Here is a 12,600-nt window from a genome sequence, read left to right as displayed (position 1 = left end):
ATCATTCAGATGGAAAAACAGATTCAAGCCATTGATTTCAGCATGACCACTGCCTTTATTTATATTATAAAAAATCAAAAATTATCAAACACGTAATTAGTAATGTCAATTTTTAAACTATTATAATCAATAGTAACTTAAGCATAAATTAAGTAATATTTTACACTTGTGTTTGTGTTGGTATGTTTGTGTGTGTGTGTGTGTGTGTGTGTGTGTGTGTGTGTGTGTGTGGGGGGGGGGGGGGGGGGGAGGTGGCTGGTGATGTGGATGGTGTGTGGTGTGTGGATGTGTTTGATTGTGTATTCATGTATGTCAATTATGTATTTACGGTATAGATGTTTGATAATCTGCCTCTTTGGCCTGATGACATTCAATACGAAGAAGCCGAGAAATGACGGCCATCTTGGAATTCAAAATGGCGAGCAAGCCAAACTGGTTACAACTTAGATATACGCAACATATTGGAATCCTTGGTATCACAAAACTGTGTATTACCATGCACTTTTCAACTTCCTCTATTGCTTATTCCTATAGGATGGGCTCATTTATTACTGTATTGGGCTCAATTATGGCGGCCATCTTGGAATTCAAGATGGCGCGCCAACCAAACTAGTCGTAACTTAGGTAACAGTATATCTGGAATCCTCAGTATCACAAACATGGGTATTGTCACAATTTTAACATCCTGTGATACATATAAGCTGAGCTATAGTGCAAAATATGGTAAAAATGGCGGCCATTTTGTTTTTTGGGAATTTGAGGGTCAAAACCCCAAAATTCAGCCTGGCAAACAATCTTTTTTAATTCAGCACCTTCAAATTACCCTAAAAGGATGCCGATTGCCGACTTTTAACACGAAATGCCTACAACACTTTTTTGCAAGCACAAATATTGAAATCTGGACCTGTCTACTGAACGCAATCTCAGTTCCTTCCACCAAGCTCGGAGCAAGTGTGTCTCTACCCTCAGGAGTGCCAGGAAGCACTATCTCTCCACACCCAAGAATGAACTTTCAAACCTGTCTCCTTCCTCCAAATCCTGGTGGTTTCTGGTCAAATCCGTTTCTGGCGTTTGTTCCCCCTCCGTCCCCTCCTTACCTCAAATGGCTACACAGTTGACACCGCACGTGACAAAGCCGAATGCCTCAACTCTGTGTTTGCCTCAAAATCTTGTGTCCCAAACCCATCTCTCTCTGTTCCCACCTTACCTAGTCGAACCCAACTGCTCCTGGACTCTGTGTCCTTCTCTCCTGACAAGGTGGAGAAGTTTTTGTCAAACATCGACTCTGATTCTGCAACTTGACCAGACGGCATCAGCCCACGGGTCCTAAAATCCTGCTCTGCCACTCTATCTCACCCTCTGTTATTTTCACCCTCTTTTGCTCAAGGTCATCTGCCAGAATCTTGGAAATCAGCAAACATTACCGCTTTACACCAAAATGTGCAAAAACAGATCCTTGCAATACAGACCAATCAGCCTGCTCCTAATTATCAGCAAAGTCATGGTATCCATCAGATATCAAATCCTTCCTTCTTCGGATATCAAAACCTTCCTCTTCTCCAATGGCTTGATCTCCAATTACCAATTTGGATTCAGGCCAGGTCATTCTTCTCCGACCATGTTGCTTCCGCTGTCTCAACAATGGATGGAGGTCCTCAATGCCAAACAGGAAATCAGAGCCGTCTCCCTTGACATATCACGTGCCTTCGCTACGGTCTGGCACCCAGCTCTGCTCACCAAACTCTCCTCCTATGGTATCCATGGAAATCTCCACGCATGGCTTGCGGACTTCCTCTGGTCGTAGTCAACGTGTGGCCCTGAATGGATTTCTCTCATCTCCCCTTCCTGTTCTGGCTGTGTCATGTATGCAGTGCAAATGTTCACCGTTGTATCCCTACACCGGGACCGGGTTGTATCCCTACGCCAGAGCTCGGATGGCGCTGCTGTGAATCGGGCCTTGATCGGCAGAGTGAATAAACGCGTACGACAATTGATCGCAGTTTGTCGAGATACTTTACATGGCGACGAAGGTAAACATCTAGACCATGACATCTTTCGGCCATATCGATGAATTCGACCCTCATGAGGGGGATTTTGACACGTATTCTGAGCGGTTGTCTTTCTACTTCGAGGCGAACGGCATTGCGACCGAAGGCCGGATGAAGGCCGTCTTCCTGTCCGTTTGCGGAGGTGAGACGTTCACACTCGTTAAAAACCTGATTCGGCCTCGGACAATCCAGGAGCTCACGTATGCAGAGCTCAAGGCCGCTTTGAAGGAACATTGCAACCCATCTCCTTCAGTCATCCTGTGTCGGTTTAATTTTTACATGTGCAGACAGCAGCAAGGTCAGTCGATCGCAGACTTCATTGCACACCTCAAAAAACTGTCACATCTGTGTGAGTTTGGGGACACGATTGATGACATGCTTCGTGATTTGCTGGTGGTTGGCATGTCCGATGACCGCACTCGGAGACGCCTGCTTGCTGAGAGAAGACTGACGTTCCAAAATGCCAGAGACACCGCAATTTCCATGGAAAGTGCTGAACGCAACGCTACAAGCATCGGTGCCACTCGCTCGTCTGGTACCAGCCCTGCTGTGAATCGGTTGGATCATGTTCAGCCACAACGTTGGAACAAGGCTCCTCGTCAGAAGCCAGTGCAGTCTCAAACCCACAACAACTGTTTTCGGTGCAACGGAAAGCACCCTCCGGAGACGTGTCGGTTCAAAGATGCCACCTGCCATTTCTGTTCGAAAACTGGCCATATTGCTCCAGCTTGCATCACTCGCAAATCGGGAAAAGGAAAAGCTGCTGACAAGATTCATCAGTTTATCGGTTCGGAGGAACCCGAGCTTGACCAGGTGAGCTCTGTTTCCGACAACTCAGAATCGTATGACCTGCTTCATATTGATTCTCACCATAGGCGGGACCCTCTTCTTGCCAATGTTGTCGTCAACAATCGACCATTGCAAATGGAGGTCGACACTGGTGCGGCCGTCTCGCTCATCAGCCATGCTGTTTTCACAAACCTGTGGAGTGATGCTGACCGACCCCATCTGAAACCTACTACCTATGGACTCTCCACCTATACAGGTGAGAAGATTGTTCCCTGCGGTACATGTGATGTCACGGTGGGCTACGATAACCGTGAGTTTCACCTACCCCTGATCGTCATTCCTGGAAAGGGCCCTTCCTTACTCGGCAGGAACTGGTTGAGCATAATTCGACTGAAGTGGGAAAGCATTCATCAACTCCGGGCAGCCAACGTTTCTCCTACCGCAGCATACACACTCAAAAATGTGCTGGATACGTACCCGGATGTCTTCAAGGATGAGCTTGGAACCTTGAAAGGACATACGGCTAAACTCAGGGTTGACCGGGATGCCAATCCTATATTTTGCAGGGCTCGCCCAGTCCCTTTCGCCCTGCGTGAGCGGATTGACAAGGAACTGGATCATCTTGAAAATCTGGGGATCATCGAGCAAATCCAGTATGCCGAATGGGCGGCGCCCATCGTTCCAGTCATAAAATCGGACCAGTCCATCCGCATATGTGGAGATTATAAAATGACCGTGAACAGGTGTTCTTCATTGGATAAATATCCAATCCCGAGGATCGAAGACCTCTATGCTCGTCTCACGGGAGGCAAGACTTTTACGAAACTCGATCTCAAATCCGCCTATCTACAGCTCTGCTTGGACGAGAATTCGAAACAGTATCTTACCATCAACACGCATCGTGGGTTGTATAGGTACCACCGACTTAGTTTTGGAGTGAAATCTGCACCTGGAATTTATCAGCGTGTCATGGACAGTTTGTTTGCCGCCGAACGCAACGTTGTTTGTTACCAGGATGATATTCTGGTTACTGGTCGTACGGACGCGGAACATCTACAGAACCTGGAGAGAGTTCTGAAGAATATTTCGGACTCCGGCCTACGTTTGCGTCGAGACAAGTGCAAGTTTATGGTGCCATCAGTCACGGACCTGGGTCATACGATTGATGCCGAGGGTCTACACCCGACAGATGAGAAAGTCCGAGCTATCAAGGATGCTCCTTCTCCACGAGATGTGACCGAATTGAAGTCATACCTCGGTTTGCTTCAGTTCTATGGTCGTTACATCCCGAATGTGACCGACGTTTTGGGCCCCCTTTATCGGCTTTTGAGGAAAGGAGTCTCCTGGAGCTGGGGGTCTAGTGAACAATCAGCATTCCAGACCTCTAAGGATCTGCTCAAATCGTCCAATGTTCTCGTTCATTTTGATCCAGAGAAGGATCTTGTGCTGACATGCGATGCCTGTCGGTATGGAGTGGGGAGTGTATTATCGCACGTGATGCCTGATGGTACAGAAAGACCGGTTGCATTTGCATCCAGAATGTTGACCCCGGCAGAGAAAAACTATTCCCAACTTGACAAGGAAGGATTGGGAATCGTTTTCGGCATTGGCAAATTTCGCCAGTACCTTCTTGGACATCATTTCACGATTCGCACTGATCACAAGCCGCTGATCAGTCTGTTTGGTCCAACTAAGGCGACATCTGCCACACTACCGCCCAGGATCATCCGCTGGTCCCTGTTTCTCGCTGCTTATGACTACACCATATGTTATAAGCCCGGTTCGTCTATCACAAATGCAGATGCCATGAGTCGGTTACCCCTTCCAGAATCCGTTGATGATTCGCCTACACCAGGATCCATTATCGCACTGATGGATCATCTGGAAGATTGTGCTGTCGATTCTGGCCAGATCCGCACTCATACTCGACGAGACCCCGTTCTGTCCAGAACTGTCCAGGCTGTACAGCTTGGATGGCATTTGCTACCTGAGGGTGACCCAGATTTTGCGGCTTTTAAAGCACGTAAAAACGAACTCAGCGTGGAAAATGGTTGCCTACTCTGGGGATGTCGTGTCGTGATCCCGAAAAATCTGCGTTCCAGGGTCATGGATGAAATCCATGACTGTCACCCCGGGATTGTGAAGATGAAGTCACTCGCCAGAAACTATGTGTGGTGGCCGAATCTTGATGCTGATATCGAACATCATGTTCGACATTGTTACCCCTGCCAGAGCACCCGGAATACACCTGCGAAAGCGCCACTGCATCCCTGGGAATGGCCCAGCGAACCGTGGCATCGCCTACATCTCGATTATGCCGGGCCTATTAACGGCAGCATGATTCTAATAATTACGGACGCGCACACAAAATGGATTGATGCCTATGTGACGCGTGGTACTACGTCAGCCATTGTCATCGAAAGACTCAGACGCTGTTTCGCCACTCATGGTCTGCCCAGGATGATCGTGAGTGATAACGGTTCGTGTTTTTCCAGTACCGAGTTTGCCAAGTTCACACGTCGGAACGGCATCAAACATAAGTTTGTCAGCCCACATCACCAGGCTTCAAATGGCTTGGCCGAACGATCCGTGGGAATCATCAAATCCGGATTGCAGAAACTTCAGGAGGGAACCCTGGAAACAAAGCTGTCTCGTCTCCTGTTCAAATACCGCATCACGCCACAATCAACAACCGGTGCAGCTCCGTCTGAGTTATTGATGAAACGACACTTGAGATCGACACTTGACAATCTCAAACCAGACATATCATCAAATGTTTATCAAAGCCAGCTTAATCAAAAGTTGGTGCACGATAAGACGTCCAACAGTCGATGTATCAACATTGGAGATCCAGTGTTTGCCCGAAATTTTGGTGCAGGTGCGACGTGGCTACCGGGAGACATCATCGAGAAGCCAGGTCCACTGTCCAGTGTGATTCGCCTGCAGGACGGCCACGAAATTCGTCGACATCAGGACCACATAACCTACCGTCACTGTGAGTCGATGGAGCCTGTAGCATCGTCACAGTCAGGCCAACAGTTCGACCCGCCACTGCCGGAGATCGTCGTGGCCGCTCCAGCCGGCTCGGATGCCCCGAAAACCTCTGCAAACGCTACACCCTTGGTGGAGACCAAAGGAATCACCTCGGACTCTGTATCCACTGGTACACCGCGACCCAAAGGAATCACCTCGGACTCTGTATCCACTGGTACACCGCGACGCTCAATGCGTGAGAGAAAAGCACCCGACCGGTTGAATCTTTGAAGATGTTTTTTTTTCACGTTGACACATGTTCTATTTTCACGTATTTTCATTATTCTCATAACCGTTTGCACACATATTTTCACATGTTTTGGAAATGTTGCTTTTGAAATGTCAATTCTGGAAATCTAGCACGTATTGCTCTTGGTAATTTTGGACTTAAAGGGGAGGATGTCATGTATGCAGTGCAAATGTTCACCGTTGTATCCCTACACCGGGACCGGGTTGTATCCCTACGCCAGAGCTCGGATGGCGCTGCTGTGAATCGGGCCTTGATCGGCAGAGTGAATAAACGCGTACGACAATTGATCGCAGTTTGTCGAGATACTTTACAGGCTGGAGTTCCCCAAGGTAGTGTTCTGGGCCCTGTGCTTTTTCTGGTCTTCATCAATGATATCTCCGCCTCTCTGGAAAATCCTCTCTATCTCTTTGCTGATGACTCCACTCTCTGCCGCTCTATTCCTCATCCCTCAGATCGGCAGTCTGCAGCCTCCTCAATCTCTGCAGACCTGGACAAAATCACAGACTGGTCAAACAAGTGGAACATGTCTTTCAATCCTGACAAATCTCACACTCTTACTATGTCTCTCCAAAAAGACTGACTGGAAAACCCTCCCATATACTTTCTCAACACTTCTCTCCAAAAAGTTATGTCGCTCAAGCTTTTGGGTCTCACTATCTGCCATGATCTTTCTTGGGAAATCCACATTTCCAAGCTGGCCTCCAAAGCCAGTCGCCGACTGGGCATCCTCAGTCGTGCGAAATCCTTCCTTGGCACACCTGAGGTCCTCACCCCATACAAGGCTTTCATCCGCAGCTCAATGGAATACTGTTACCCCCTCTGGGCCGGTGCTCCTGCCTCACACCTATCTCAGCTTCATGCTGTTGAAACCAAAGCTTTCAGAATCATTGGAATCTCCTGCGATGAAGCTAACTCCGAGGGCCTTTCACTCACTCACTGCAGGCAGGTTGGTGGTCTTTCTGTCTTCTACCGCCTCCTCTCCGGCCTTGCTTCCCCAGCTCTCTCTGTGCTCTGTCCCCCAAATATTCCTACAGGTCGCACAAGGTCTGCCAGCAACCCTCTTATGGTTAAACTGCCAAAATCTAGGTTCTCTGCTCACCTTCACGCTTTCATTCCCCTTTTCTCCTGCCTCTGGAACAAACTCCCCCACTCCCTTCAATCCCACTCCTCCCTCCAGGTCTTTAAAACAGCTGTTCACCACCATCTCTTATCTTCCCCTATCCAAAACCTTGATCTTTTATACCCCTGCTAATTCACCCCAGATACACTTTTTTGAAATTCCAACTTCTTTCCTGGAAGTCCTTGCAGTGTCCATATGTTTAATACCTCTCCCACCTCCCCCCAAGCCCTCTCCCTCCCACATTTCTCTCAATGTCCCTGCTCTCAAATGTTGTGTTTGTGTCCTTCCCCCTCTCTCCCCATCTTGTCTACCACTCCCCTTATTTTGTGTTTTATGTGTCGGTTTGACTTTTTGTGTGATTAATGTTAGCTCTTTCACGAGCCTCGATCTTGTATACAAAAATAAAAAAATAAAAAAAGTAATAGTTAAACCATGGGATATCCCGCTGACATGCGGTGGTGAAGAATAAGTAATGAAATAATGACAGACACCAAGGTAATTAAACGCCCCACCAGATATCCCTATCTAATCCCAAGGTGGGGGAGGGAGCAAAATAACAAAGCAGTATTTGCTGGGGTATAAATAAAAATAGAGGGGGGTGGAATTGCGGCCTGTTTGAGATGATGTTCCGGTGGCCTTGTCTCAGCTGCAGACTCAAAAGATGGCACCTCGAAACCCCTCTCTCTTTGGATGTCTCCTCAAACTTCACGCAACAACGGACCAGAGCAATTGCCGCAACACCATGAAGCAGCACGTCGCCTCAGGTTTGCCAAGACAAAACTCCGAGGGGCAAACGCTTCCACTCCCTCACCCTCTTTCCTACACGACACCACGTACACCAAGTGTCTCTCCTCCACATGAGTCCTTTCCACGCAGACAGCGCGTCCAACAGGCAAACCTTGCAGAGATCACAACTCCTCCAAGATCCCTCACAGGCCGAGTTACTCATCCATCAAATCGGGCCGCGCTTTCCCACCTTTCTCTTTCTTTCCCACCTTTCTCCTGAGGCCTGAGCCGAACTCTCGCTTCCTCTTCTTCCTCACTTCATCCCGTTTTTCCAGAGCCCTCTCGAACTTCTCACCCATGAAATTATGTAGAGTCCTCGAAGAAGGGGGAAAATCGATAAGGAAGGTCTTTTAACCCTTTGAGTACGGATGACGCCCAGTGCCGCTACGCACGAAAAAGTTTTGTGTACGGATGACGTTACTACACGTCATCGACTATACCTATAAATAGATTGTCAGTACGTGGTTGCATTCCCATAATAGCCCTATTAATCCCGTACCGGGGTATTTTTATCAAAAAAAAATCCCGTACTCAAAGGGTTAAACAGAAGAATGAAATAAAAGAGTAAGAAAAGAAATGAAAAGGAGGTTGTCGGGTTTCACAGCTGACCCGACATTTCACAGCTTCTCATCGTTACTAAGCAACCAGCCCTACGACTACGAGCGTACCATCATTATTTAATTAAAAACCCCACCCCGAGCGCAACAAGGTACATACCAGCTACGTCATGGTAATCGCATTCACGAGCGACATAAGGCCCAAAATACTGAGAATAGAGCATAAATGACGTCCCGGGAGGGATGAAACGAGATGTCGGACACCGGAATAAACCGGGACAATCACGCATCTATCTATAATTCCAGTAATCTCTGTTTGTACGTTTGTACGTTTGTACGTCTGTACGTCTGTACGTCTGTTTGTCTGTGACCGCTGTTTCTCGACAACCACGGGTCCGATATACTTTTAACTTGCCAGGTATATTGCTGGGGACCCGAGGATGTGCCTTTTCAAGGTTTCATATTAATCGGACAATTACTTACCGAGCTATCTATCTATAATTCCAGTAATCTCTGTCTGTCTGTCTGTACGTCTGTACGTTTGTCTGTGACCGCTGTTTCTCGACAACCACGGGTCCGATATACTTTTAACTTGCCAGGTATATTGCTGGGGACCCGAGGATGTGCCTTTTCAAGGTTTCATATTAATCGGACAATTACTTACCGAGCTATGTCCAAAAAACGATTCAACCAATCAGAGAGCAGCGAACGATCGCGTGTGCCGAACGTGGCGGACACACTCTGCCTCGGATGGCACATTTGACAGCGTATTCATTTATTTCACGTTGGAAAACTATGTTGCCGTTAAACTATGTTTTAATAAAGTTTTAAAACTAATAAAAACGAATTTGCGATTCATTCGCTTTCCTGCGCGTTTGTGCACGCGATGGCGATTGCTTTACCAAACTCCGGAAGCCGTTCGCTTTGGACCAAACCATTGCATGTAAATAGAGGGGGGGGTTCTGTGGTCGTTGCGAATGGACCAAACCATTCATGTAAATAGAGGGGGGGGATTGTCACTGTACTCGCAAGCCGTTCGCCGTTCGCTTTGGCGTTGCGAATGAACCAAACCATTTCATGTAAATAGAGGGGGGGGATATAATTTTAGATAGATATATAGTACGGGCATATATATAGTACGGGCATGCCCTAGTCTATCTATAATTCCAGTAATCTCTGTACGTCTGTACGTCTGTACGTTTGTCTGTGACCGCTGTTTCTCGACAACTACCGGTCCGATATACTTGAAACTTGCCAGGTATATTGCTGGGGACCCGAGGATGTGCCTTTTCAAGGTTTGAAATTAATCGGACAAGTACTTACCGAGCTATGGCGATTTAGCCGTTCGCCGTTCGCTTTGCCGTTGCGAATGGACCAAACCATTCATGTAAATAGAGGGGGGGGGGTTCTGTGGTCGTTCGCTTTGGCTTTGCGAATGGACCAAACCATTCATGTAAATAGAGGGGGGGGGGGGGGTTCTGTGGTCGTTCGCTTTGGCTTTGCGAATGGACCAAACCATTCATGTAAATAGAGGGGGGGGGGGTTCTGTGGTCGTTGCGAATGGACCAAACCATTGTTTTTTTTTTTGCAGTTTTTTTTTTTTTTGCAGTTTTTTTTTTTTTGCAAGGAACGGGCACCCACGTACGGGCACGTCCTAGCTTATATATAGTACGGGCATGCCCTAGTATCTATAATTCCAGTAATCTCTGTTTGTACGTTTGTACGTTTGTACGTCTGTACGTCTGTACGTCTGTTTGTCTGTGACCGCTGTTTCTCGACAACCACGGGTCCGATATACTTTTAACTTGCCAGGTATATTGCTGGGGACCCGAGGATGTGCCTTTTCAAGGTTTCATATTAATCGGACAATTACTTACCGAGCTATGTCCAAAAAACGATTCAACCAATCAGAGAGCAGCGAACGATCGCGTGTGCCGAACGTGGAGGACACACTCTGCCTCGGATGGCACATTTGAGAGCGTATTCATTTATTTCACGTTTGCAAACTATGTTGGCGCTATGTTGGCGTTAAACTATGTTTTAAAACTAATAAAACCGAATTTGCGATTCATTCGCTTTCCTGCGCGTTTGTGCACGCGATGGCGATTTCTTTACCAAACTCCGGAAGCCGTTCGCTTTGGACCAAACCATTGCATGTAAATAGAGGGGGGGGATATAATTTTAGATATAGATATAGTACGGGCAATGCCCTAGTAAGTATAATAGGAGCTAATCACATTGAGGGAATTTTGAGCGGTGAATGGTCAGAGGTCGCTGTAATTATTAAAGGTATACATATACATATATATTTTTTTTTTTTCAAAAGGTTGAATGCATTTTATAATAAGCAATTAATTCAGATCCATGGTTAATATGTTTCAGACTGGAAACGTTAAAAATAAAAAAAGATACATTTTTAATGAGGAAGATTATCGCGCATGCGCAGTCCGATTTCAAGTGCAAGAGGGTATAAGAAAAAGAAGAAGAAGAAGAAGCAGAGAGAGAGAAAGACAAAGATGAGGAGGAGGATGTGAGTTCGTGTTATTTTGAACTGGCATTTGGCTTTGCTTCAACTTTATATATTTAATACAAAGATGGCTTGTTTGTAAGTGTTACAGGTGAAACTTTGTCCTACAACGTTTTCCCTAAAATACGACGTTTGGTGTGCTCACCTGAACACGTTGCCGTATCAAATCATAATATCAGTGGTCTCCATTTTCCTGTCGATTCCACTTCATGTTGCGCGTGATGTGTGTGAATTGCTTTGACTGTATTAGGTTATCGCCATTTTGTGGGTCATCTATCTATTCTTGAGTCCGTTTTCACAGCCATTATATCACAACCATTTCATCTTCAAGGATAGGATAGCAAACGCCATGCAAGAAATCCAAGATGGCGACAAACAAAGAAAACGACAACTCGGAAGGGCAGAGTGGCGAGATGCACAAAGCGAGCACAGGAAGAATGATAAGCTGTGGACGGTTTAATTGATGCCTCGATGGTGTCGTGGTTACTGTTACTGTTAGATCTGCGGCGTCGTGGTTACTGACACTGTTGGATCTGCGGCGTCGTGGTTGGATCTGCGGAGTCGCGGTTGGATCTGCGGAGTCGCGGTTGGATCTGCGGAGTCGCGGTTGGATCTGCGGAGTCGCGGTTGGATCTGCGGAGTCGCGGTTGGATCTGCGGAGTCGCGGTTGGATCTTCGGAGTCGCGGTTGGATCTGCGGCGTCGCGGTTGGATCTGCGGCGTCGCGGTTGGATCTGCGGCGTCGCGGTTGGATCTGCGGCGTCGCGGTTGGATCTGCGGCGTCGCGGTTGGATCTGCGGCGTCGCGGTTGGATCTGCGGCGTCGCGGTTGGATCTGCGGCGTCGCGGTTGGATCTGCGGCGTCGCGGTTGGATCTGCGGCGTCGCGGTTGGATCTGCGGCGTCGCGGTTGGATCTGCGGCGTCGCGGTTGGATCTGCGGCGTCGCGGTTGGATCTGCGGCGTCGCGGTTGGATCTGCGGCGTCGCGGTTGGATCTGCGGCGTCGCGGTTGGATCTGCGGCGTCGCGGTTGGATCTGCGGCGTCGCGGTTGGATCTGCGGCGTCGCGGTTGGATCTGCGGCGTCGCGGTTGGATCTGCGGCGTCGCGGTTGGATCTGCGGCGTCGCGGTTGGATCTGCGGAGTCGCGGTTGGATCTGCGGCGTCGCGGTTGGATCTGCGGCGTCGCGGTTGGATCTGCGGCGTCGCGGTTACTGACACTGTTGGATCTGCGGAGTCGCGGTTACTGACACTGTTGGATCTGCGGAGTCGCGGTTACTGACACTGTTGGATCTGCGGAGTCGTGGTTACTGACACTGTTGGATCTGCGGAGTCGTGGTTACTGACACTGTTGGATCTGCGGAGTCGCGGTTGGATCTGCGGCGTCGCGGTTGGATCTGCGGCGTCGCGGTTGGATCTGCGGAGTCGCGGTTGGATCTGCGGGGTCGCGGTTGGATCTGCGGCGTCGCGGTTACTGACACTGTTTGATCTGCG

General features: G+C 48.3%; 1 protein-coding gene across 1 annotated transcript in view; it reads left to right on the top strand.

Moving 5' to 3' along the window:
- Positions 1 to 12,600, top strand: part of LOC137423713 (uncharacterized) — a 268,296-nt gene that overhangs the window by 78,384 nt on the left and 177,312 nt on the right. The window lies entirely within an intron of this gene.

This window comes from Myxine glutinosa, chromosome 3, assembly GCF_964187855.1.
Source record: "Myxine glutinosa chromosome 3, kmMyxGlut1.1, whole genome shotgun sequence".
Taxonomy (NCBI): domain Eukaryota; kingdom Metazoa; phylum Chordata; class Myxini; order Myxiniformes; family Myxinidae; genus Myxine; species Myxine glutinosa.
Note: the sequence above shows the minus strand (reverse complement) of the source record. Positions and strands in the feature narration are given on the sequence as shown.